Source organism: Lissotriton helveticus, chromosome 1_1 (genome assembly GCF_964261635.1).
Source record: "Lissotriton helveticus chromosome 1_1, aLisHel1.1, whole genome shotgun sequence".
NCBI classification, from domain to species: Eukaryota; Metazoa; Chordata; class Amphibia; order Caudata; family Salamandridae; genus Lissotriton; species Lissotriton helveticus.
Genome location: NC_136057.1, coordinates 1,583,836,525 through 1,583,842,395, shown reverse-complemented (window position 1 = coordinate 1,583,842,395; position 5,871 = coordinate 1,583,836,525). Strand labels below are relative to the sequence as shown.

At 45.6% G+C, this 5,871-nt stretch overlaps 1 pseudogene; it reads right to left on the bottom strand.

Annotated features, from left to right (window-relative positions):
* Positions 1-616: 616 nt before the first annotated feature.
* On the bottom strand, positions 617-5,295 carry LOC144764680 (uncharacterized; annotated as a pseudogene).
* Between the last annotated feature and the right edge of the window lie 576 nt (positions 5,296-5,871).

Here is a 5,871-nt window from a genome sequence, read left to right as displayed (position 1 = left end):
AATCTCACGCCACCACGTAGCACATACCCCTCCATTGTCATTTACTGGCCTGCCTTGTACCTTTCCCACCCGTAAGGTTTGGTATGGCCTCTTTCCTGTAATTGTGGTACACACTCCAGTCTAGACTGAGACCTGCCACTTGACTGGAAGTTTATTATTAAACTATCAATGGACGACAGAATCGTGTTAGTATTGCTTCGAGGGGTTCTATTCATGTGTCAATCAGGCAGTTTGCGATAATATTTTGCCACATTTGTCCTCAGTTTATCGGATATCTTGCTTGACGTAGTTGTGGTGCGAGCTTCCCTTATTCTATTCATGGCTTAGGTGGGGGACGTGGGGTATGTTGCAAGATTTATTGAGGAACTTGACTTCTACAGCTTGTGGGAAATATACAATGAGGTGGGGCCTGGTAGGGGTGCGGGTCATTGCAGACAAGAGCAGCTGGGTGAAGTTTGGGTCAGACCTGCTTTCTGCTTCTGCTTAGGCTAAGGGAAAATGGCAGTGCTCAGGGCAACGTAGCTGAGGCCTGTAACTGCTAAGCAGCAGGGCCTACACTGGGGTCATGCTGTGCAGGTGATAGGTGTGTAAAAATTCACCCTCCAACATTCCCCCCTCAGGTTCGAAATCCGAACCCATCAAACATCTTTAAATACCATTCGAACTGCATACTTGGCTGGAGACGGGGGAAGTGGCCAGGGCGAGTCACAAAGAGGCTGTTCCTCTGAATCTTTGTCCTGCACTTTTCCTGAATCTGCATCTGTTTTCCCTAAATTATCACACATTGTCTCATAGGGACACATCAAGTCCCCCTGTGATGAATGTGGTGGGACTCTATGCACCTGGGCCTGATACTGACTTACCACACATATCAGCATCTGTGTTCCAAAACACAACAACAACAGCACACAGAAAATTGGCATTAAAAATTTAAGCACTGCAGACAGCCATGAAGGCATCCAGTTCAAATCGAACCAGCCATTTACGAGATCTGCTTCAGCACCTCCTTCCTCATGCATCTCTTTCCCCAGGTTGTCCAAATCCTCGATGGCCTTCGTGAGTGTTCCGTTGTCAGCATCGTTCGCTAAAATGAAAGTACAGCAGGATTTTCCCACCTTTGCGCACACACCACCATTCATCGCTGTTAGCTGGTCTAGAACATATCTGTGCTCTAGAACCATAAGTCGTAGGGGTCGAAGTTCTTCTTTCACGGCGTTGAACCCATCCTGGGTGTTATTGATGAGTTGCATTAGTTCATATCTGGTCACTTGCAGCCAGCGAGCATTGGCTTTAGTCTGGAACATGGGGATAACTCCCCCAAAGAAAAGTTCGGCATCGTTGAAGAGTCTGTAATCCTGAGGTATTTTGTGAAAAGGGCCATCAGAGAAGTATTTCATTATTTCTCTTTTCCTATGATGAAGCAGGGTAACATCATCTGCCATTGGGTGTGTGTGGATGCGGGAAATGTTCGCTGCAGGGACAACAAGATGTAGTTCATGCATTGTTACAACACAACATAGTCCTTGCCAGTGGGGGGGCAGCTGCAGATAGATGTGCTCGCCGCATGCCCAATAGATGTCCATAAGACTAGAAGTACCGTGCTGGAGGTCAAAATTAAACACTGTGTGACTGCAGTTTGTGTTTCGGCCCACAGGCACTGTTCCGGTACCTAGGAAGCAAAGGAGAGGAGACTTAAGTTTGTATGCTCTTTTAGGTTTGTGCTTTGTACCTTCATTGAGAGTGTATCTTCTAGTTTCTTGTGCCCATATCTCAGCACATTCCCTCCCAATTGTCACATTGGTATAATGCTTATGTTCCTGACCTACAACCGGGCTACCTAAGGAGGCTGCCTTGCATATTAATTCATGTGGCCCATTCCATCTGTTATTAAAATATATATTGGCCCACAGGCGCAGAACGGGTCTCCACTGACAAGGGCATGTGTCATGGGTATGGTTAGTCTGTTGATATTCGGGCGAGTGGCATTTCGATGGGGGTGTTGGGAAGGTGAAGTATCCTAGCTTTCTAAACTGATACTCCCAGACCTGTATCATATTAGCAGGTACTCCCATTTCATGGTAAACTTCCATTCTCCTTTCAAATTCTACTGGATCAGAAACAACAGTGAATGTAACATACTTGTTATCCCACTCTGAGGCGTTTACATATGCCGTATTAATTTGTGCTGACTGGAGCTGTATCTGACCATGTATGCGGCAAAGGAACAGGTGTAGGAGACATTTGGCAGTGGGCGGTGGAATCTCTTTGGGAATGAGCAATTTGTCTGCACCTACAGCATGTGGAATGTATGAGCACACAAAGCAGGAATCATTCGTGGCTTTCCTCCCCACCTCCCTCATGTCTCTGTACCACATATTATCTAACAATGCGTTATGGGTACCATCATTCTGTACTGACATGCCAGGGCGTTGGGAGGAAAAATCAGGCATAGAGTGTTGTTCGAATGTGTACACAACTGTGTCCTGGAGATCACTGACCCAGTTTGAGACTTGTTCTGTGTCTTTCTCCTTACGTTGTGTGCGAGGGGTGTATCTCCTTGGTGTTTTATTGCAACCCATTTTATACCTGACACTCCTTTTATGCTGACGGAAACGTCTAGGGACACCTTTCCCAGGGGCATTCACAGTGATATCAAGTACCCTGTCCCACTCGGTGTGGTCTACAGAGGGTGTGGAAGGTGTCGTGGGTACAGGGGTGGTGCAGCCATTGCTGGTGTATTCCTCATCTAGTATGTTACCAGGACTCGTTTCTGGCCTGTTATTTTCTACTAAGATGGTAGGCCTAACTTTGCTTGATATAGCCTTTTCTCTCTCTGCTTGTAATGCAAGCCAATGAAATATAGCCATTGAAGCAACGAACATAACAAAGAATAACAGTACAATAATACATATCTTTTTAATAGAGATCCTGTTGCTGTTTCTTATCCCATAGACTCTCATTCGTTCTCCATAGTCTTTATCCTGGATTGTCATGGGAAATAGAACGCCCTCCTTTCGATAAATGTTCAAGTCTCTGATGGTGCCGGATGAATCCTCACATGGTTCAGATGAACCCATGCTTTGCGTTCGGCAATTCGGACCGCAGTGGGTGAAGAGTCAATGACCAGGTAAGGTCCCTCGTACTTAGGGTCTCTCCACTTCCGCACTTGCTTCTTTATGAAGATTTGTGTTCCAGGGCGGATGGGTAAAAGTTCATCGGAAATTGTGCCGTCCTTGCTGGTGCTGTCCTTTCTGTTGGTCTTGGATGTCTGAATAGAAAGAAATCTAGCAGCACGGGTTAGGGCACACAAGTAATCAAATAATTCAGCTTTCACAATCTCAGAAGACGTTTCATTGTCTACTTTAGGTCTGGTGGAAGGAACAACTGTATTCATTGATCTGCCAGTGACAAGCTGGTGAGGTGTGAGGTGATGATCAGAGCTGGGGCTGTTCCTGAGTGCAAACAAAGCAATTGGGAGGCAATAGAGCCATTTTTTCCCAATTGTGGCGCTTATCTTGCTGATCTTGGCTTTGAGCAATCCTTTGAGGCGCTCACAAATACCATTGCTTTGTGGGTGATAGGCTGAAGTAAGTTTATGTTTTATTCCTAACATGGTGGCTATTATCTCAAAGATGGAGTTTGAAAAATGCCCGCCATTGTCACTGCGGATGGATTCTGGTAATCCCCAGCGACATATGACCTCACGAAGTAGGAAGGTAGCTGCGGCCTTAGCGTCACAATGGACACATGGTCCAGCCTCAATCCATCGTGAGAAGGGACATACTACCACGATGGGGTATCGGTAGTTGTGACATCTGTCAAGCATGTCCACATAGTCAATGTGGAGTTCCCTAAAGGGACCCTTAGACCTTGGTATTGTTGAAGCAACGGTTTTCATAGCTGGGTTGGGTGAATACTGCTGACAGATAAGGCACTGATGAACAAAGAGCTGTATCTGTTCATGTGCATTGGGGATGAACCATTCTGCCTGCAGGTTAGAGGACATGATATCACGAGGGACATGTGTAGGAAGGTGCAGCTGGGTAAGTGCTACTTGCAAAAGAGCCTGTGGCATGACAGGCTTCCCTGTCATTGTCTGTCTGTAAATGAAATCTGAGGCATCCTGTTGTACTCCCCTCTTCTTCCACAACTCTTTTTCTTCAGCTTGGGCACTTTCTTGTATCTCTCTGAGGTGCAACTGTGCAATGATGTCAAATTGCTGTGTGTCATCAATTGTATATGGAAGTGTTGAATCAGGTGTATCTGGGAGTGGTGACTCACTTGTGTCCTCAGCTGCTTCTTGTATATCTTCCTGCGCTATTGGGTGTGCATCTTTGGCAAGCAAAATGGGGGTGCAGTCAGTCTGTGTAGTGACTGTGCACAACTCTGGCCTTTAGCTGCTGCTTTAGCAGCCCAATCAGCCATTGCATTTCCTCTGGAAACAAAATCTTGGCCGTTCGTGTGCGCTGCACATTTCACTACTGCTACCTCTGCTGGCAGTGTCAGAGAATCAATTAGTTCTTCAAGTAACTGTTTGTGCATTACAGGCGTGCCATCCGTTTTAAGAAACCCGCGCCTTTTCCATCTCAATATGCTGGAATGCGTTGTTGTGGTGACATATGCTGAATCAGAATATACAGTAATCCTCTCATCAGCTCCATGCTTCAGTGCTGCTATTAATGCAACCAGCTCTGCTGCCTGGGCTGAGTAATGGGGTGGCAATGTAATCTGCTGTACAATGTCCAGAGAATCTGAGGAGTTATTCTGTTGCGCTCTGACTACAGCTGCTCCAGTGTGTCTTATCCCTGTCTCTTGATCAATAGTGGAAGAACCATCAACAAAGTAAATTATACTGTCTGGCAATGGGTCCTCCTTTGCTGTACCTGACTCATCTGGGCAGTATGTGGCACAATCATGGGTGTCATCATCAGCTGTCGCTATTGGATGGGCAAAGAACATGGCTGGATTTACAGTGTGGCATTTTACAACCTTCAACGATGGTAATGACAGTATGACTTCATATCCTGACACTCTTTGTGTGGTAAGAGTTGTTTTAGCTTTCTGTATTATTGCAAAAACAGCATGCTCAGTGTACAACGTCAGAGGGGAGCCCATGACTATGGGGGTGCTTTTCTCAACGGCAAATGCTGCTGTTGAAAGAGCCTGTTCACAAGGATAGTGGCCTTTCATCACTGAGTCCAACATGCCACTGAAGTATGCAATTGGTTTGGGACCCAAGGGGTATTTCTGGGTGAGGACTGCTGTCATGACCTGTCCATTACAGTGCGTGAACAGATAGAATTCCTTTGTATAATCAGGAGATCCCAACACTGGTGCATTTGTAATCTCATCCTTTAATTTTACAAAGGCTGATGTCATTTCAGGTGTCCAGTCAATCTTGTTATGCCTGTCCTTAGCTGTTTTGACAGCTTTCAGGAGTGGTGCTGTTATAGTAGAATAATCAAAGACCCACTGCCTGACATAGTTCACTAGTCCTAGGAACTTTTGCATGTCTTTCACTGTCTGTGGTTCCGGAGTGTTCCTTATTGCTTCTACTCTTCCTGGCGTAACTCTTCTTACTGAGGCTGAGATCAGTTGACCTAAATACTGTACTTCTTCCTGACAGTATTGTAGTTTTTGCTTGTCTACTTTGTATCCTCTATGTGCTAATGTTGTAAGCAGAGCAATTGTATCTTTTCTGCACTCTTGCTCTGTTGCACTGCAGAGGAGTATGTCATCGACATATTGCAGCAAAGTGCTGTCACATTGGAAATTTGATAAGTCATCCTTTACAACTCTGTTAAACACACTGGGGGGCTCACAATAGCCTTGAGGGAGCCTTTTGTAGCAAAATTGCCTATTTCTGAATAC